The sequence below is a fragment of the Colobus angolensis genome, unplaced genomic scaffold (assembly GCF_000951035.1).
Source record: "Colobus angolensis palliatus isolate OR3802 unplaced genomic scaffold, Cang.pa_1.0 Scaffold21, whole genome shotgun sequence".
NCBI classification, from domain to species: Eukaryota; Metazoa; Chordata; class Mammalia; order Primates; family Cercopithecidae; genus Colobus; species Colobus angolensis.
The window spans coordinates 6,066,172-6,087,443 of record NW_012115266.1 but is presented as its reverse complement, the minus strand read 5'-3'; the positions used below and the strand labels follow the sequence as shown (position 1 = coordinate 6,087,443).

The window sequence follows — 21,272 nt, the reverse complement described above, 5'->3', positions numbered from 1 at the left end:
GGGAGGAGGAGGGGAGGAGGGAAGGGAGAAGAAGGGAAGAGAGGATGGGGAGGGGGCATGGGAGGAGGATAGAAGAGGGATGGGGAGGGGGCCTAAGACTCCAGCTCCTGGGGCAAGGGAAGGGGCAGTGGCAGGCTCCACTGTGGGGTCTGCAGCCCACGGAGCATGGGACAGCATTCACCCCGCCTCAGAAGAAGGCTGGGATTTGGATTTCATCATTCACGTAGCTGATTTCATCACGTTTCATTTTCTGTCAAGTTTCCTGCCATTACAATCTCATTCATTCCTCCAGGGACATGAGGATGCGAGGCTGGGAGGTTGGGGGGCGGGTGGCACCATCGTAGCTTTTGCCCCAGGGCTGTGCTGGTGCCAGGGAGGTGGATGTGGGGGAGGAGCCTGCAGGGGTAAGGCTGGGGTGGGGTCGGGCTGGTGTAACCCACCCAGGGAGAGCTGAGCCAGTCCTCTGGGCGTTCGTACAGCACCTCCTGGAGTCCTCACCACAGCCTAGGATGTTGCTGCCACCGTCCCCCTCATCTGACAGATAAGGAGACTGATGTTCAGAAGACACTCGGCCCAAGGGGCGCAGCTGCTGAAGTTGCATGAGGGGTCCCAACTCCCCACCTGGATGCCGGCCGTTAGCACTGTCCTCTCCCCTCCAGCAAGGCTTACTAGTTCTTCCCACAACTGCCCTCCTGACAGTGGGCCACTACCCCAGTCCCCCAGGAGGCTGCTGAGGCCCAGAACAGCCAAAGGCAGGAGCACCAGAGCAGCTGCTGGGTCAATCCCACCATCTGGCCACTCTTCTCTGTGTCCCGAGGCCTCTCTCTGGGACTGCAGGAAGCATACTGAGGGCGGTGGGGTCACTCTGGGCTCTCAGGTGGCAGGGAGGACAGCGGGGCTGTGAGGGCGGTGGGGTCACTCTGGGCTCTCAGGTGGCAGGGAGGACAGCGGGGCTGCCGGCCCTCTATCTCCATGTGATCTCAGCTCCTGAGGGTCCCAAAAAACAATCCTCCCACCCAAGCCAGGACCATAGCACACTCTGGTGTATTCAAAAGGCCACTGTCCTTCCTGGCCTCCAAGCTTGGCCTGTGTTAGGGTTGCCGTGGCATCCCGAGTGGCTGGAATCACTGCACAGTCTCAGGGCTCCAAAGAGGGCTCCAATTCCTACCTACTAACGTCTCCCCTGTTCTTGTCTTTCTGTCTGCCTCTTAAAAAAATTAAACACGGATGGTTTCATCTGGGGAGAATTAGTATTCCAGGCAGGCCAGTGGATGTGATCAGAATGTCAAGGCCAGAGACACAGGGCCTGAAGGGAAGGGAAGAGGTGCTGGGCCTGGCAGGGGTCCTGGGGTGGGGGCAGAGGGCTCTGACCCTGCCAGTGGAGGGCTGGTGGGGCCTCCCAGGGGCCTATATGCCGCTGGAGAGGTTGAGGTTGGGTGTGGCCAGAGGTCCTGACACAGCATACACGACGGGAGGAGATGGGGGGCGGCTCAGAGACCGCATGTGGCCATGACAGTGGCTTCCCATGGCCCAGCCCGGCTCCTCTGCCCCATCCACTCCCACTCTCATTCAGCCCTCACTTGCTGCAGGCACGTGTGCCACTGTGTGCTAGCCACCATCTGGGCACCAGGCAGGCACAGGGCAGGGACAGGCCTGTCCTCACCACTGCATGTCAGCAGCACCAGGCCCCTGCCTGGCACACAGCAGCCCCTTACCAAAAGCCTGAGTAAACGGGTGCATGAACACCCACAGCATCTCCCCAAGCATGGTTTGAAGAAGACACGAATGCTGGGAGGTTAACAGGTGTCACCAAAGACACAGTCAGCTGGTAACTGCTGGAGTGAACAAACTTCAATCGGCATCTTTGCTGCAGGACTTCTCAGAGCCTTTAATTTGCTAATGTGCCCTATGACCCTGCAGAGGGAGCTCGGCTTGCAGCCTCCTGCTGTGCGAGCTGACCTTTAGTCCCTGGCCACACAGGAGTGGCTGGTGTGGCCTTGAGGACCCAGAGTGGAGAGAGGAGTGAGTTTGCATCCAGGCCCTGGAGCAGACCCCCTGTGGGACCCTGGGCAGGCTCCTGAATATCTGTTTTCTCAAGTGGAAAATTGGAATGGTAATAACAGTGCCTGTGCATTCAGTGAGGCGACATGTGAATAGTGTCTGCCTCGGACCCAACACAGGGCGGCCACTACTGTTGTTGTTAGTATTATTATTATCCACATCAACATCTCAGCTCTGTGTGCCTGGGCCATCTAGAACTCAATTGAGTCAGCTGCTGCTGTTGTCACTGCTGAGGACACAGTCCTTACCCTTAAGAGCTCATGGCCCGTTGGGAAAAGACAATTATACTCCCCGGTGGAGAGGGCAAGGGCTGAGTGAGCCGGGAAGCCAGGCCTCCACCTGGCATGCTCACCACTGCCTGGCATCTCTGCCAGTGGCCATGTAGACTAGGTATGGATGCCCCTGGTGGGGGCAGCCTGGCCCACCTTTGGGCATCTCCACCTGGTATAGATTTCTTTCTTAACTCCATCCCTCCCAGTGCTTCCCTCCTAGTCCTTCCAGTTCTTGGGCCTCCCAGAACAGGTCTGTTTTCCTTCTCTCCGAGGACAGAAGACTGCCCTCTTTCCCGGACTGGCTGAACAAGCCCCACTCCCTCTTGGTCATGGCCAAGGTCACTCCCCACCCACTAGGGCTCCTGCTCTGTAGTGTGGCTGTGCGTCTCTAAGAGCCCAGAACAGAACAGTGTTCTAGTCTGGCGTGACCAGGGTGGAAAGAGGGAGGAGGTGGTGTAGCGATCACCTCCTTCAATATGCCATTGATTCCTCCATTAATGCAGCCTGTGCAGCAACCAGAAGCTGGGGGCAAGGTGTCCCCCTGTGTCTGGTACAGTGAGCCACCTTGCTCTGCAGAAGCAGAGTTGCTGGCTGATAGAGAGCAGGGTGCCAGGGGAGCCTGAGAGGCCAAAGTTAAGCAGGCTGGGGCTGGGCGCGGTGGCTCACGCCTGTAATCCCAGCACTTTGGGAGGCCAAGCCAGGCAGATCATCTGAGGTCAGGAGTTTGAGACCAGCCTGGCCAACATGGTGAAATCCCATCTCTATTAAAAATATAAAACTTAGGCTGGGTACGGTGGCTCAGGCCTGTAATCTCAGCACTTGGGAGGCTGAGGCTGGTGGAGCACGAGGTCAGGAGTTCAAAACCAACCTGGAAGATGGTGAAACCCCATCTCTACTCAAAATACAAAAAAAGTTAGCCAGGCATGGTGGCGGGTGCCTGTAATCCCAGCTACTCAGGAGGCTGAAGCAGAGAATTGCTTGAACTTGGGAGGCGGAGGCTGCAGTGAGCTGAGATCATGCCACTGCGCTCCAGCCTGGGCAACAGAGACTCCATCTAAAAAAAAAAAAAAAAAAATCCCAAAAAACAAAGTTAAGCAGACTGGGGACAAGGAAGGGTCAGGGAAGCTTCCTGGAGGAAGAAACAGTTGTCAGTTAGAAATGAATGGCAGGCTCCTGGAGTGAAGGCCTCCTGAGTCATCCTTTCCTGCCCCTGCCTAACCACAGGGTGACTGGCAGAGCCATTTGGTCGCATACGTCATGAGGCAGACTCCGGAAGCTCAATGTGCGGCTGTTGTGGGCGGGATCATTTGTCTTGGGGAAAAGTGGTTCAGGGAGGCTGGCCACAGAGGTCAGAGGCCTCTCAATGCTGGCCCCTATCTACCAAGATTCTGAAAATCACCCCCCAACCAACGACCACGGCATCTTTGGCTGTGCCTGGGGTTCACAGGGGCACGGAGGTCGAAGCACTTCCCAGAGGTCACATCCAGGTTGGGGGGCCCAGGAGTGGCCTGCGTCCCAGGAGGGGAGGTAGCCACAGGTCTCCCAGCCCCGTGTGCTCCGGGAGTGAAGGTACCAGGGGCCTCGTTAGCTGCAGCTTCAAAGAGCCTCGTTATTAACAAAAGTGTACTGCGAATCCTTTCTCTTCCTCCTTCTCTCCTTAAGGCAGGCTCCCGAATGAAAAGGAAAATATACAATGAGAGGCACTAAGGAAACCTCAGAGGAAAGCCAGGCGTCTGCAAAGATGGGGAAGGAACGACATTCCACTCTCGTGTGAGGTGTGGGCTGGCTTGCTTTATTTATTTAAAATAGTCTCTCTCTTTTCCCCCATTCCTCCCAATTCAGCTAGTCTCTCAGGCTGCGCTTTAAGTTCTTTTGAAGTGTTACAACCATTTTCTCCTCTTTCAATTAACAACAAGAAAAGGAAGCTAATAGCTTCCTGAGCCACTCGCTGTAAATATTAACAAAGTCTGGCCGCCTGGGCCGAGCGCACAGCGTTGCTCTCGGCCAGAGAACATGTTTACGGGAAGGAGGGGAAGGGTGGGAGGTTTCCAACACAGAGGGAAAAAATCCCCTGGCATAGGCTCTTGCTGGTGCAGGGAAACCAGAGAGCTGGGAGCTGAGTGAGAGGGCACCTGTCCCTGGGGGCTGGAGGCTGGCAGAGCTGGTGGGAGGGAAGTAGTGAACTGAGGTTGCTAGTGGATGCTTCTGGAAGGAAAGGCAGCTTCCCCCAGCTGCACCTGAGTAACTCGGATGACGGCACATGCGGCCTGGAATCCCCAGCTCACAGTGGAGGTCTGAGAAGGAGGGCTGGGTTTCTAGATGCAGTAGGTGGAGGGAGGTGCTGCCAGTTCCTGAGGGTGCATAATGGACCCCCAGCACTAGCACAGAGCCCTGGAAGGAGGTGGGCAGGGGGCTCCTGAAATAGGCCAGGAGGGGCTCCAAGTCAGGGGTCGAGACCTGAATGGTGGAGTGCGAGGCTCGGGGGAGGGTCTGGGGAAGGGGTAGCCGAGGGAGGGAGCTGATGGCCCTTGGGCAGAGCCTGGGTTCCCTGACAGTTCCTCAGCTTTCTCCCTGGGGAGTCTCCAGCGGTGGTCCCCCCACCCCCCAGGGGCCCATGAGCCTGCAGGATGTGCTGTGCTGCAGTCAGCACAGTGCTGCTTCAAACTGCCGCTCCAGAGCTCCAGCGTGGGGCCCATTTCACAGCCAGGCTGCCAGGAGACGCTGTGAGAGTGCCCAGACCCTGGAGGCCAGGAGCGGACCAGGGCTGCCTGCCGGCTCCACCACCTGCCTTGGCCAAGGAGCAGCCAAGAGCACTGTGACGGACAGGCAGGGGGTCGAACAGCCACTGTTCTGCCGACAAAAGCAGGCCAATTTCCTGAAAGAAGAGGTTCCGGCCTTGGCTGGTGGCGCCAGGTTCATCACCCCCTGAGCTTCCTCTAGGCTGGACACAGGCCCTAATGGGCACGGGCGATGCATCACAGTGAGGTCTGCTAGGTAGAGCAGGCAGGCAAGCGGTCATTCCTCTCCCGTCCTTTTTTTTTTCTTTTTTTTTTTTAAGACTGAGTCTCTCTGTGCTGTCTAGGTTAAAATGCAGTGGCACGATCTCGGCTCACTGCAACCTCCACCTCCCGGGTTCAAGCGATTCTCTTGCCTCAGCCCCCCAAGTAGCTGGAATTCCAGGCATCTGCCACCACGCCCAGCTAATTTTTTTATTTTTAGTAGAGACGGGGGTATCAACATGTTGCCCAGGCTGGTCTCAAACTCCTGACCTCAAGGGATCCACCTGCCTCGGCCTCCCAAAGTGCTGGGATTACAGGCGTGAGCCACCGCACCCTGCCCTGTCCCCTTTTGTGCCTAGAGTTGCTCTGTGAAGGGACAGGCTCTGGCTGCAGTGCGCCTCCCTGAGAGCGAGAGAGCAGGCCTGTGCGGGGCTGCCGTGTCCCCATCCCCTCCAGGCACACTGCCGGCTGCATCCCCTCGAGGGCCTCCCCCCGCAGAGCTGAGAGCCAATGCCTGTCCCTCAGTGAGCTGGGTGTGAGTCGCCCTTGCTGGTCCCCCCCTCACCCACTCTCTCAGCGTCTGGGCCCAGGAGTTCCTGCCTGCCCTTGCTGGGAGGAGATTTCAAAGGCACAAGAGCACTCCAGGCGGATGAGGACTCTTCAGGCGCCTGCCTGCTCCTGTCTCCCTGCTGCCCAGGGACGGCAGTGCCCACTGGCAGCCGTTTCTAGGTCCCCCGTTGCTCAGCTGCACTGTGAGGGCAGCAGCTTCAGCTAGGGAACCCTCCCCTCTGCAGCACCCTGAGCCTGGCAGAACTGGGCCTCCAGACCCCCCAGACAGTGCAGGGAGGGACTGCTGGGTCCAGTGGGGCAGGTAGGGAGCGGCAGGTAGGGAGCGGCAGGTGGCTACGGTCTGTGCCCAGTTTAGCCTGCTGGGCTTCTCTGCCAACTCAGCACCAGGGGATGGGTGAACTCCCAGGCCACCTCTGGCCACAGCTGCCCACGTGTGAAGGGAAGGAAGGAAGAGAATAAAGAAGGGGAGATTCCCGTGGCAAGAGAAGCTCCATCCCGGGCGAGTGGGCCCCGCACCCCTGGAGGGCCCTGCTCTGGGCACTGCCTGCTGAGTTTCTCTGATGGCCATCTTGAGGGTGGGCACTGGCAAAGGCCCAGGCCTGCTGGCCGGGCGGAACAGACTCCTGAAGCCACCCACAGCCTGGCTCGCACTCTCGCAAATACCCTGAAAGTCTGGGTTTTGTCGGGAGATGGTTTAATTAGCTGAGCGGAGGCTGGGAGGGTTCGCACCACACAAGTAGGCTCTCGCCTCCGCCTCTTCTCACCCTGCTACTCGGGTGCCATGCAGTGGTGCCAAGCCTGGGGGCCAGGAGAGAGTGGGCAGGGAATGGGGTGGGCCCCTCTCACAGAGCAGAAGGCACAGCCTCCAGAGGACTTCCTGCTCCTGCTAAGGCCCGGGGCTGCGGGCTGCAGATCAGGACCAGGCTCGGAACCCACAGCAAGCCGGCTGTCCATGGCTCTTTTGGTGGTGCTCCCAGGAGCACTCAGCTGCCCTCCAGTGAGGAGAAGGAAGTGGGAACCCACTCAGCACCCAGGCCTGTCTTCAGGGAGTAAAGCCCGGGGGACTCCCAAGTTGGCCCCTTCCCTTCAATCCCTCACTGCATGAGGTCCCCAGCCCAGGTCCCTGCCCCTTTTCCTGAGGGTGCGGTTCCAGCTTTTCACTGGTCCTCTCCTGTGCACCTGGGTACCTTCCAGGTCTCCATGCAGCAGTGAGAATGCTCTTTCTAAACTGCAAGTCTGGTCACACTGCTCCATGCCTGGGCACCCTCACGGCCTCCCCGCTTCCCTCATACGAAGACCAGGCCCCTCAGCGCAGCATTCAGAGCACCCCCACGGCCAGGCTCCGGGCCGTGCTTCAGCTCGGATCACGGCCCTCCACTCACTGAGAGCTCTGGGGCACTGACCTCTCGTTGTACTAAGCCCCCCCACCTCCAGCCTTCACACAGGATGTTCCCTCAGCCTGAAATGTTCTTCCCGTCCCACTCCCTACATGCTGAGCCCATTACAGGAGCGGTCCTAGCCCCCAGACAGCAATGCTCTCCCTGCCCGCAGCCTTCTGTCTCCAGTGCCCTCGGGAGAGAGGGAATAAGCAGCCCCCAGACCGCTCTCTGCAATGGGAAAGAAAGGAACAGGCTCTATGGACAGCCATCCTGGTAGGGGGAAGTCAGCAGCCATGGAACAAACTCCAGTTTGAGTCACAAAGAGTCTTTTCATCTATAAAGGTTAGATACAGATGCTGACCTCAGCCTGGAAGTCCAAAATGAAAGAAAATCCTGGGTCTCCTAGCTCGCACCAGCTCTGACCTGCTTACAATGATCTAAACTCTGCCCTCTTTGCCACAGGGCAGCTCTGCCCAGGGAGGGGGCAGGCATGTTGTTCATTTAAAACACCACTTCGCTAAGTCACCAGCCATAAAGCCCACCTGGGTTTCTAGCAGCACATACCAGTCATCTGATTAATGACACATACATAAAAATCCATCCCTAAGAGCCAAAGGTTGAAATGAAACAGGAGGGCTAATTGCTAATATAGGAATTAATATCAGAGAGCTCTGATCTTTAAGGCAGCTATGAACTGTAAAGCTGAGGGCTTGAGGATCGTTTCTACTTTGGGAGGAAGCCCTGAGGGCCAAGGGTGAGCAGTGGCTCTGGAAGATAGGCAGGTGGTCAAGGGAAAACCCAGACAGACCTGCCCCCCTCTGGATGGCCACTGAGCTCACATGTGATTGTTATGCCATGGGAGTACCCCAGAACCACAGCACAGCATCATCTTCCTCAAAGCTCTTGGCTCCCACACTGCCCTGTGTGCGCCTCACATTGTAGCCCTCTGAAAACCAGTGCCCTCCCCACTGGACTGTGAGCTCCTGGAGAATGGGGGCATCTCTTTGGATCCCCAATGTCTTGTACAATGCCTGGAGCATGATTAGACTCAGAATATGTTTGCTGGATGGAGAGGTGGGTAGATGGAAAGATGGAGAAATGGATAGGTGGAGAGGGAGAGATGGATAGATGAATGGACAGATGGAGAGACAGATGGAGAAATGGATGGATGGATGAAAAGATGGAGAGATGGATGGATGGACAGAGGTGAATTGATGGAGAGATGGAGGGATGGAAGGATGAATACAGAGATGGAAGGATGGAGAGATGGGAGGATGGATGGAGAGATGAATGGATAGATTGATGGAGGGATGGATGGATGAAGAGATGCAAGGATGAATGGAGAGACAGATGGAAGGATGGATGGAGAGATGAATGGATGGGTTGAACAGATGGAAAGATGGATCGGTGAATGGAGAAATGAGAAGGAAGGATGGATGGATGGAGAGATGAATGGATAGATGGACGGATGGATGAAGAGATGAATGGATAGATGGATGGATGGATGGATGAATGAATAGAGAAATGGTGAGATGGAGGGATTGAGAGATGGTGGGATTGAGGAATGGAGGGAGAGATGGAAGGATGGAGGGATGTATGGATGGAGGGGTGCACAAGAGAGCCTCAGGAGAAGCCTAGGGCCCCTCAGTGCAGTGTTTGGTGGATGGTCTGTTTCTCTTGCGCTGTCTTGGAGTAGTGTAGCAAGAAGGAAATTGGCCTGGAGTTTGAGGCCCTGACTCTGCTTCAGGTTGTATAACCCTGGACAAGTCTCGCTCCCTCTTCTCAGTCCACACAGTGGAGGTGGTCCTCCCTGACCTGCTAGCCATGCTGTCTTCCCAAGCTCAGGGAAGATGGCAAGACAGAAATTACTGGGAAAGGACAAGGTGCATTGTCCCCTGGCATATATGTATGGGCAGAATCCGCCAAAATGCAGAGGGTGATGCAGAGATGTGAGACTGGGGACTTGGAGTTCTTTTCCTCCTTTCAAATTTCTTTTAATACAGTGGTGATGTTATTGATGATAACAAAAGTAGAATTGTGTAAGCATCTCAAAGTACTTTTACTCAAAATGGAAGCTTTTATGATGTTGACTCAAAAAATGGTTTATTGGTTTTGAGCACGGAGACCAGACCTGGAGCGTGTGGGAACAGGGGAGGCCAAGGGGATGAGTGTAACCACTAACTTCACACGGCGTGGTCTCCACTCACTCGAGCCAGGAGGGTGGCCACTGGGGGCGCTGTGGCTCTGGCGGGAGGTGTCTGCCAGGCGCATGCATTTACATATTTATTCTTGGGCCTCCTTTGGTTCAGTGAATGCAGGTGGCTACTAATGATTATCATTATGCACCCACACAAGGGAAGAGCCACAGTGCTGCTGGAGAGCTCACACCTCCCAACCACTGCCAGCCAGACTCACTTGGAAAAGCAATACACACCCCAGAAGCCTGAGAGGCCCCACTCATCGAGGGCACAGACGCCGAGGAGCCCAGTATCCCAGCACTGGGGTTCCAGGAGGCTTTGCAGGCCCCAGGGAAGGTGGGGGTGGGGGCTGCAGCAGGGAAGGCGGACTGAGGACATACAAAGCTGGACGGGCACCAAGAGCCTCACTTAGTGCCTTGGTTTTCTAAATGAGGAAGCAGATGGGAAGTTCGCTGGGTGCATTTATCAAGCACCAACTGTGTGCAAGGCACTGAGCCAGACGCTGGGGGATCCAGCCTCAGGTCCTCCCTTGAAGCCAGGGAGACAATTCTTTTCATGCTATGTCATTGCTGTCATGGTTCACAGGACCACACAAGCCAAGGGGAGGGTGGCCCATTGCAGGAAGGGAGGGATGATGTCTGCACGGATTCTTACAGAAGGGGAACCGTACAGTGAAGGGCCAGGCTGGAGCCAGCTCAGGGCATTAGTGGGCAGTAGTGGCAGACACAGCGGGTGGACTGGGCAGGGCCCTTGGAGACTACTGTAACAGCATTGCCTCTATCCTGAGAGCTATGGGACACTCTCAGGATAAAGCTGAGAAGCTATGGGAAGGGTCTGAGGCGAACACACTGGTGGGATGAACCTGCCTCTTGGGTTCTTAATTTCAAAAGCAGAGCTCAGTGGTTTCTCTCTTTATCAGGAGGCAGCGGCCACGGCTGGCTGGAGCCTCTGGGCTCCCAGGACACGGCCGTCATCCTCTCAAAATGCCGAAGCCTGCTGCCCCTGCCCCACCCCCACTGGTATAAAACAATTTCTGCGCCCCGGCCAGGGAGGCAGATGACCTCATTGGACTTTCTCCATCTCTCGCTTTCATGGAGAAATTACAATTTATAATTGGATGAAATCACGCGGGTGGTAATAGCAATAAGGGCTTGTGCTGGAGCCGGCCGCCTCCCCGCCCCGCACGCAGGGACTCTGTCCTCATCTTCCCTCCTGCATAAGCCCCACCACACCCCTTCCAGGGCCTGTGCCCCACCTGTAGTATTCACCAGGCACTGGCCATTCAGCATCGATGTCCCATAGGGCTTGCTGGCTCTGAAACCTCCTTTCTCCTAGGGCAGCTTGTCCCAAGAAAACTCCCCCCGCCACCCTGTCTACCCCATCAGACTCGGCCTGCACACCACCTGGCTGGCACACACCCTTCCCAAATGCCTTCCCTGCCAGGCTGTGAGTCCCGTGGGCAGCCACCCCCTATCTGGGTACTGGGCTTATTAAAACATGAACCCCAATACCCCTGTTTTTATTTGTAACGGCCTCCAACAAGCATTTCTCAAATCAGCCACCTTAGGCCCTACAAAGAAAAGTGCCCAGATGCAGCTGAGCCCATCTGGATCTGATTTCAAACCAGAGCGAGCACTCTCAGATGTGTAATAAAAGCCCTTTTCCAAAGAGGGGCTCCTGCAGGGGGAATACGGACACCAGAGCACCACGGCCTTTCCACATGCCGCACTAATGAGAGGTGCTAAGGAGGGCTCGGGGTTTGTTTTGGATTCTGGAACAGCCTGCCCTGCCCTCTGTCTGTGCGGAAGGGGAGGGCGGTTGCCGGTGTTGAGGATTGACCCCCCACCTAGGAAATGGGGTGGGCACCGGACAGAGGCCAGGAACATGGAGACCCAACTTCCCCAGTTCCCTGATGGTTCTGCTTCCCATGGTGGGGAAAGGCAGTGCTTGTTCTGGAAGCCCAGGCCATGGCGGTCCAGTTGGAGCTTTTGAATGACATTTAGCAAGAAGAGCAGGTGCTGGGGGAATGGGAGCCAGCTCTGGACTGGGCGGGTGGCCCTGCACGGCCAGGAGCTCAAAAAACTTCCTTTTTCTCTTTCCAGTCCTTCCACCCCCAGGGAGGGAAACCAGGTAGCTGCAAGGCTGGGCACTATGCATAGCCAACTGTTGTCAGGATTTGGAAAGAGGCAGGAGATGGGGAGAATAACCCCAGGCCCTTCCCCGGCTCATGGGCAAGTGGCATTTAAAAAAAAAAAAAACAAACAGAATCCAGGCTGGGTGCGGTGGTTCACGCCTGTAATCCCATCACTTTGGGAGTCCGAGGCAGGCAGATCATGAGGTCAGGAGATTGAGATCATCCTGGCCAACATGGTGAAACCCCACCTCTTCTAAAATACAAAACTAAATTAGCCAGGTGTGGTGGCTTGCGCCTATAGTCCCAGTTACTCAGGAGGCTGAGACAGGGGAATCGCCTGAACCCGTGAGGCAGAGGTTGCAGTGAGCCGAGATCGCGCCACTGCACTCCAGCCTGGCGACAGAGTGAGACTCCATCTCAAAAAAGAAAAAAAAAAAAAAAACAGGATCCAAAGCAAAGGGGCTGCAGCCCAGTGGCCCTGACGGATGCTGTCCCAATGCGGTCCCTCATGTCTCTGGGCTTAATCACTGGTATTGTTTTTGGCAGGTAAGGAAGCAGGCAGTGGGCGAGAAGATGGATTCCTTTTTGGAAAGACAAGACCAGGGGGTGAAGCGGGAATAATCCACCCTCCCTACCTTCCCAGCAAGGAAACCTCTACAAACAGGAGCAGCCAAGCGGGACTGAGGCCCTCGCCCCCCAAGCATCTTCCCAAAGAAGGGCATGTGGGGGCCTGACAGCTCAGCTGTACGTGTCAGCAGCTCCAGCCCCACCATGAGCATCTGAACTCCTCAGCGGGATAATGGACCCCCTCCTTCCCCCCGGAGACGCAGCCTGAGTGGCAGGAATACGGAGCCTTTGGAGAGTGGCTCCCTCTCAGCTCTGTCATGCAAGAACGCTCTCTGCACCCAGCCCACTCTGCCAAGTGACTTAAAGGGATTTAGAAAAAAAAAAAGCCTCGGTAAACCAAAAGGGGGTAAAAGCCAAAAGCCACGCAGAGGCCTTTCAGAAGAGGTGGTGGCCTGCAGATAAAAGGGCAAGAGTTGGAAAGGGCCGTGGAGGTAGCAAGCAGCAGAGGCTACCCTGCTCGGGGCTGGGTGCCAGGCCACAGGGCATGCCCGACGAACAGGGAGTCGGAACCCCCTCAGGCCACCCTCAGGAGTCCTGGGGCCCAGAGGGGTGTCCCTGTACCCCCTGTGCGCAGGACCCTCACTCTGCAGGGAGAAGCCAGCTGCGCCTGCGGCCTAGGGTGCCAAGGATGCTGCTGACTGTGGCCCGCAGCCTCATCTGAACGCCAGGAGACCAGAAGACCGAGGCACCGGATCCCCTCTCTGTGCCCTGGGGTGCCCCAGCACTGCCCAGTCACCCCAGGTCTAAGGTCTGTGTCCCTAGTGGTGCAAGGCCTGGTAGGACCACGGGGCCGGGAATGTGAGCGCCATCTGAGCTCACGGTGTCCCGAGTTGCGGCTTCGTGACTTTGGCAGGGGCCTTCAGACCAGCAACTCGTCGGACTCAGAGGGCTCCTGGGCTGCAGCGACGAAGGAGGTAAGGCCCAAGGACGAGGGAAGAGGGACGTGAATTCGGAAGGGCTCCAGGGTGGCCCAGGGTTCCTCGCGCCCAGACAGCTGGGTCCCGCCCTCCAAAGGCCCCCTTTCCCGGCCAGAGCTCCACGGGTCTGCAGCTCCATCCCACCCACCCACTCACGCAGTTCACGTAGCTGGCGGCTTCTGCTTGCCGGCATAAGCATCATTTGCCACCTGGTGGTCCCTGTGCTGCTGGGCTCTACCTAGCAGCTGGACCCGGGATGTAACGGCGTGGCCTCTCCTGGAATAAATGGCCCTGCGGTGGGGTGGGGGAATCTCATTTTGAGCCCCCTCCCTAACTGTGGTGGCAGTGAGGCCTGGTGGGGGGTGGGCAGGAGCTCTGGTAACCTAGGCTACTTGCCCTGGTGCCTGCTGCCCTTGAATGGGAGTCCACAAGTCTACATCAGGGCCCGCCCCTGCTGTCTGGCTGGCAACCCAGGGTGGGGTTGATCCAAAGCTACTGCCCAAGGTCCTGCTCCTATTGGCCCTTGGGCATCGTCTGCGCTGGCTTCCAGTTCAGCCTCTTTGTTGGTTACAGGAGCCAGCTGAGGCCCAGAGAAGGGCAGTGAGTGCCCCAAGGGTCACACAGCAGGCAGTGAGCGCTCCCTCCCACTGAGATGGGGCTGACTCCTCCAGGGATCCCCGGAGGCCAGAGGGAGAGGCTGCACCTTGCCTCGGAAAACACAAATCCCAGGCAACCTTAAGCCGCCATGCCCTGGGCAGGACAGGGAAGCCCCAATTCATTACCAAGATGGAAAAAGACACTTCCCACGCTCTTCCTCAGGAGAGGGGTTGATTTATGATTGCACCAGGGCCGGGGACATTCGTCAGAGCGGCACAGCGTGCACGCCGTCTGCGGGGGCATTAATAGCCGTGTTATTAGCCACCGGCGTGAAAGATGCCCTGCGGATGGGCTATTTGCTGTTATTTATTATAAAAGTGCGCTAGCCCGGCAGCGGGGCTGCGAACGCGCCTGAGCCTGAGCTGGGCCCCTGCCCTGCAGCCCTTCTGCTCCCAGCTGCTCCTCTCCCAGTGCCCAGCCCTGGTCCCTACTGCCCCTCCAGTCCCTAGGAGGGCTTGGGGGTCATTCCTAGGTTGTAGCGAAGCTGGAGGGGAGCAGCTGCTGCCCCCCAGGCCTGCTGCCATGGAAGATCTGCTCAGTGGCTCTGTGCAAAGGGAGGCAAGGAACAAACGCTCTGGGCAGACAGACCTGGGTTGGGGCCTGGCCCTCTGGTTGTGAGCGTGTGACCTTGGACAAGTCTGCCCCTCCCTGCATGCCTCTCCTTTCTGCACTGGGGATGCAGCCTCTCCCCTCCACACAGGCTGTGGCCAGCTGGCGAGAGCATTCTGACGTGCCCAACACTCAGGTACCCAGCCCTGCTAGCTACTGCTAACGCTAACAGGCGTGACCCCACAGGCGTGAGTGACCCCACAGGCATGAGTGGCCCCCAGGCGTGAGTGAGCCCACAGGCGTGAGTAGCCCCACAGGTGTGAGTGAGCCCACAGGCGTGAGGGGTTGTGGACCTGCTGGTGGAGAAGAGCAGCTCCCGTGAGACCCTGCTGGAGTTGGGACACTGTACCCCAGCCCCCTCCCTGTGCCAAACCCCTGGGAAAGGGTTAGAGTTGGGCGCCAAGGCCCCAGGAGATGGGCGGGGAGGCTGCCCAAGCTGCTGGAGGGCTCTGTCTCCACCCCGAGCCTGTCTCATCCATACGGGGCCTCAGATTTTCCTCATCTGCAAAAAGCAGACAATCGCTGAGGTCCTTTATCTCATGATTCCAGGGTCCTGAGTGGCGAGTTCCATCGTGTGTGTATCTGTGGGGTGGGCGGGAGGGGAAAAGGCCTCTGTAGTAAAGTGAGGCTCACCTCTGATAGTTGGAGACAGACACGCGGTTGGGCAGTGCCAGGCCAGCATCCATATCAGTGGGGGTGAGTAGGGACGGCCAAGAGTCTCCCTTTGGGGCCATAGAGGTCCCACTGGGCAGCTGAAACAGGTGGTAGGAGACCTGCGAAGGGGAGAGCTCCGGATATCAAGTCTGAGGCCTGGGTTTGTGGCCACCCCTCTGCCATCTGTGGCACAATCCAGACCCTTCCCTTTGCCTCTTTGGGCTGCTGTGGTGAGGGCACCCTGGGTCACCATGGCATCCTGGGGTGGGCTGTAGGAAGGCCAGCCTCCCTCTTCTCTACCACCACCCGGCCCTGGGTCTAGGTTCAGGGGCCTCCCTTTTGGTGGCCCTGTTCATTCATTCATCAGATGTTTACTGAGCACTTTCTGTGCCAGGCTCCATGCCAGGCACAAGGCAGACCATGTCCTAACTGTAGGAGTTTACATTCCAGGGGGAGGAGGCAATCCGTAAACTGATGATGGAGCAGGACCTGCCTCCTACCTTGTCAGGGTTGTTCTCAGCCCCTGCGAGGCCCTGCCCTCAGAGCCCAGTGCCAAGCCTCTGATCTAGGATCAGTGAGTGTCGCCCATCACCAGCCTTTCCTAGTCATACTGCTCCTCTCCAGGCCCTCTGCTGTGGCCCAGGATCCTAAAGGAGGCTGAGGAGGGAAGCAGCACAGAGCCCGCAGCCTCAGCCCTGTTCTTGGGGACTGTCCCCAGCCCTGCTGGTGCTACCGCTCTTCCTTTTCCTCGCCCCCCAAAATAAAGACCTTTAGCCCCTCTCCTTCACTCTGAAACTCCACTGGGCTTTCTTTTGTTTATTTATTTTTTTTGAGATAGTGTTTCACTCTGTCACCCAGGCTGGAGTGCAGTGGCACAATCTCAACTCACTGCAACCTCCACCTCCCAGGTTCAAGTGAATCTCCTACCTCAGCCTCCCAAGTAGCTGCGACTACAGGCACGCACCACCACACCCAGCTAATTTTTGTATTTTTAGTAGAGATGGGGTTTCACCATGTTGACCAGGCTGGTTTTGAACTCCTGACCTCAGGTGATCCACCCGCCTCAGCCTCCCAAAGTGCTGGGATTACAAGGAACCACCTCGCCCAGCCCACTGGGCTTTCTTTTTCCCTTTCCTAAAGGAATTAAGTCTCAGTTTAGGCAGCTTTACTAAAAATGGACACAGACAGACAGAAACATCAGGTGTAGGCGCATCTTATTAAATAACGCCAAGAGAGAAGAGAACACAATTACACGTGTCTGCTTTCATCCCCCAACCCCCTCCTGGCCTTGAATGGTTTAATATCGAGCACTATTATCAATATAATTAACCTCCTAAGACACAATTCACAAGTCTTGTTTTTTTAAAGCTATTTACATTCTCTGAAGTTCAGGACATCCCGCTGCCTGGCACCAGCACCGCCCAGACGGCCTATGCAGTTAGGTGCATTTATAGTGGATTTGCATACCTGTCTGCAATTACCGCTAGTGATAACAGCTGATGCATAATGCATGCAGCATGAAATTAGAAAAATAATTAACTTTAGGTCTTAAAAGAATCCCCGCCCCAGCCCCCATGCATCACAAGCTCGAAATGATACCAGTGGACGGGACCCAGGAGCAGAGTTGTTTAGGGTGATGGGTGTGGCTGGCTGGCACCCTGCCCTGGTGGGAGCTGGAGTTAGAAAGCCCTTGAGGAGGCCGGGCGCGGTGACTCACGCCTGTAATCCTAGCACTTTGGGAGGCCGAGACGGGCAGATCACGAGTTCAGGAGATCGAGACCATCCTGGCTAACACAGTGAAACCCCGTCTCTACTAAATACATTTAAAAAAAATTAGCCGGGCGTGGTGGCGGGCGCCTGTAGTCCCAGCTACACGGAAGGCTGAGGCAGGAGAATGGTGTGAACCCGGGAAGCGGAGCTTGCAGTGAGTGGAAATCATGCCACTGCACTCCAGCCTGGGCGACAGAGCAAGACTCTGTCTCAAAAAAAAAGAAAGCCCTTGAGGGCCATGGCATCTAGCCCCAGCCCTAAGGAGATGCCTCTGGTGGGCCTGCAGTCCCTGGGGCATCTGCCTGAACTAGGGCTTGGAAAAGCCCCATTCACACAACTCAAGGCTCCCCTCTCTTCTTGCAGTTCACGTCTGGGGCTCGGGGAAGCACGGCTCATTGCTAGTAACAGTAATAGTTCCCTCATTCTTTGTTTTTTGTTTTTTTTTTTTTTTTGAGACAGAGTCTCACTCTGTCGCCCAGGCTGGATTGCAGTGGCTGGATCTCAGCTCACTGCAAGCTCCACCTCCTGGGTTTATGCCATTCTCCTGCCTCAGCCTCCCGAGTAGCTGGGACTACAGGCACCCGCCACCTCGCCCAGCTAGTTTTTTTGTAATTTTTAGTAGAGACGGGGTTTCACCGTGTTAGCCAGGATGGTCTCGATCTCCTGACCTTGTGATCTGCCCGTCTTGGCCTCCCAAAGTGCTGGGATTACAGGCTTGAGCCACCGCGCCCGGCCATAGTTCCCTCATTCTGAATACGACTCTGCTAAGCATTGAAAGAAACCTTATTCTATCTCCACAAGAGCCCAGGGAAGTAGATAGTTTATGGTCACATTTTGCAGATAAAGACCTGAGACCCCTGTAATCCTAGCACTTTGGGAGGTCGAGGCCGGCAGATCACCTGAGGTCAGGAGTTTGAGACCAGCCTGACCAACATGGAGAAACCCCGTCTCTACTAAAAATACAAAATTAGCTGGGCTTGGTGGCGCGAGCCTGTAGTCCCAGCTACTTGGGAGGTTGATGCAGGAGAATCGCCTGAACCCAAGAGATGGAGGGTGTGGTGAGCCAAGATCGTACCATTGCATTCCAGTCTGGGCAACAAGAGCGAAACTCTGTCTCAAAAAAACACTTGAGACCCAAGGCCACCCCACAGTAGGCTGAGCAGCTGGGTTGAGCCAGGCAGGCCACTGGGCTGCTCGCCTTCGCAGGAAAGGGGCTTCCTGGGAAGAAGGAGGGGAGCTCTCCCTGGGTCTCCCTGAGCACCAGGAGGCAGCGGCCTGCCCTGTCTACCTCCTGGCCCTCTTCCCGCTGTCTTGTTTGTAGTTGAGCCCCCAGGAAGGTGGGGTCTCTCATTAATTGAAACAAAGGTTTGCTGAAGCCCCGTCACAGAGCTGGAGATGATTGTGCCTTGGTGGGGCTTCCTGTCTAGTGGGAGGTGGGACTGGGGTCCCACTGGCCCTTCCTGCTCTGGGGCTGAGAAACTGCTTCTGCCCACAGTCTGCCTGCACAGCATTCTCAGTGAGGACTTGAAGGCCTGGCAAGGTTTAGGGGAAACACATGAATTATTGCTGAAGGGAGAGACTGGCAGGGGAAAGACTCCTGCAAGAGACCCTGCCTGGGGGCTGGGAAGTAGGGAAGAGCCAGAGGACCCCAGGGTCTGCAGCAGCCACACACCAGTGCCAGGCTACATGGGCAGCCAGATTCTCAAGGACAGTGGCAGGCAGGTGGGCAGGAAGGAGGCTGAGGGGCAAGTAGGGGTGGGGGAGACGTGACCAGCATCCATGCAGGTGAGCATGTGCTTGTTTTTCCTACATACAGAGTTTACATGCAGGACACTTCCTCTCCCAACCTGGCCCTGCCTGAGATGCCCCCATCCCAGGGATGGGGCAGGTGAAAGAGGACACACGGGAGCGAGGCCAGACAGGGATGTGAGCTGCTTCCTTGCTGGCTTCTGGAAGCTCCTGGGACATGCCTATGAATAGAAAATAGCATCCCCAGGTTCCATCAGGGCCAGGAGCCAGCAGCAGGGTCCCCGGCAAAGGCTGAGCAGCAGACAGTCGGCCATAAGCCACCACAAGTGGTGGGGAAGAAGCTCGGTGTCACTGGCTTATAAAGGCTTTGCAGTTGGGTGCAGACACCACACTCAGCTTCCCTACTGCTCCCCTAGACCTGGGAAACCTGGGAAGCTGCTGTCTTCTCCCCACTCGTGACACTGGGCAGGAGTTCCACAAAGGGTCTAATATACCGTGAGCGCAGCTTCTGGGGAGGGCTGCAGAGGGGGCGGAGAGGGGAGGGACAGAAGCCTCAGGACTTCTCAGGGGTAGGAGTGACTGTGGCGTGGAGGAGGTAAGAAACTATTTCTGGCCACTAGGTGACCTGATGACAAAGGCCCATTTAAAACCCTCTTACCTCTCCCAACCCCTCCACCCTGCCCCCAGCTTGGAGGGTCTCCCATAGGAGGCTGACACGGCCCCATAGGAGGGGATGGTTGCTGGCCCCATCCACCAGCTCTGTGCGGCCCAGACATAAGGTCAAGGCTGCCAGCAGGGCTTGGAGGAGAGGCAGGATTGCACCCACACAGTTTGAGGTGAGGGGGGGGGGGGGGGGGCAACATCTCAATTTCACAGAGGCTGATAAGGGGTCAGCCTGTCCTGAAGGCACAGCCAGGAGCAGGGGAGTAGAGAACGGGCCACTGGAGCATGGAGGACAGAGACAAGCAGCTACTGCAGAAGCTAGGCCGCATGTCTGGGGAGGCAGAGATTTGGGGCAGCTTTTAAACTGGATGCGTCGGGGCATCCAGATCGCACTCAGCAGGGGGTACTCTGCACATAAAATGTCAGCGAACCCTGAATTGTAAGTTCCCATGTAAGGGCCCCTATTATGACCACATTTATAGATGAGGAAATCGAAGCTCAGAGAGGGCAAGCAGCTTGCTCAAAATCACATAGCCTGAGGCCCGCGTGGTGGCTCACGCCTATAATGTCAGCACTTTGGGAGGCTGAAGTGGGCGGATTGCTTGAACCTAGGAGTTTAAGACCAGCCTGGGCAACATAGCAAAACCCCATCTCTGCAAAAAATACAAAAATTAGCCAGATGTGGTGGTGCACACCTGTGGTCCCAGCTCCACGGGAGGCTGAGATAGAAGCATCACCTGAGCCCGGGGAGGTCGAGGCGGCGATGAGCCATGATCGAGCCACTGCATTCCAGACTGGGTGACAGAGTGAGACCCTGTCTCAAAAAAGAAATCACACGACCTGAAAGTGGCAGAGGCAGGACTTGAACCCAGGCCTCTCTGTCCTGGAGGCTGGCAGGGGCCAAGGACTGATGGAGCCAAGAATAATGCCAAGAATAATGCCCCAGGGTCCCCAGCTAAGCGGGGGAGTCCTGGACACCTACAGCCTGAGCGCCATCCCACTGTTCCCCTCCCCGACCCCTGTGGCCCGCCAAGGATCCGGCTGTCAGTCATGGAGCTGGCAGGTCATAACTCATACGACGCTGAAGTCTGAGGGATCCACGCAAGGACGACAAGCAATTCCATAAAAGATGGGCGATTTACCAGTTTAATTTGATGGCCACATAAACTATGAAACACACTACAAGGGAATAAAAAGGCAGCCAGGCACCCAGGCAATTAGAGACTCCTCTGGTGAGGTGTGCTATCTTCCTCGACACCCCCAGGCCCCGCCTTATTTTCCTGGAGCCAGAGGGCTCAGCCTCGGGCTGGCCTTGGGGGGCGGGGGGTGGCAGGGGAGCCTCTGGCCAAGATGGATGAGGCCCACAGACAGTGGAGCGGAAAGGCCTTGGGTCCCTGCCTCCCAAATGCTTCTTGGTTATCTATCAAGCATCTCTGAAAGGTGCGATTTAGACTCTATTATGATGCTGAGGCCTCTGGAGGCTGAGAACTGTGGCCATGAGCTAAGCGGGCACTGGGAACAGATGTCCATGCCAGGGAATGCGGTGGTTTGCCTTGGCTTTTGCCTTAACAAGTTTGCCCCCTACTTAGGGCACTGCTCAGGAACAGCCGAGTACAAAGGCCACCTGTATCCCTTGTGCCAGGAGTCATCAGCCAACAGACCAGGGAGGGGGGTCATCCTCCAGCCAGATGCTGGGGGGCCCCTGGCAGAGGTGCTCCTAGACTCAGACTTGACCCTGGAGACGGAGGCAAGGTGACCTGTGAGCAGGCCTGTGTCTAGCACCTGCCCTGTGCTACCTGCCTGCTACCTCCTGTCTCTAGCACCTGCCCTGTGCTACCTGCCTGCTCATAAGTGACTTGAGGCAGGACCTCCGGCTCCATAACCTTCCTGGGCCTGGCTCGGTGCAGAAGGGACAGACGTGCAGTGGGAAATCTGGGCTGACTGTGACCTTGGCTGGGCCCCTCATGTCTCTGAGTCTCAGGCTGCTGGGCTGTGAAATGAGGGCTGTGGACC

At 56.7% G+C, this 21,272-nt stretch overlaps 2 protein-coding genes across 4 annotated transcripts in view; one reads left to right on the top strand and one right to left on the bottom strand.

Moving 5' to 3' along the window:
* Window positions 1-21,272, bottom strand: part of MACROD1 (MACRO domain containing 1) — a 169,999-nt gene that overhangs the window by 95,982 nt on the left and 52,745 nt on the right. The gene's annotated exons all lie outside the window — the stretch shown is intronic.
* Window positions 1-21,272, top strand: part of FLRT1 (fibronectin leucine rich transmembrane protein 1) — an 84,466-nt gene that overhangs the window by 56,766 nt on the left and 6,428 nt on the right. Inside the window, exon 2 of the mRNA XM_011942606.1 lies at window positions 12,160-13,154. The gene's annotated coding sequence lies outside the window, so the exon portion shown is untranslated. The remainder of the gene's footprint in view (window positions 1-12,159; window positions 13,155-21,272) is intronic.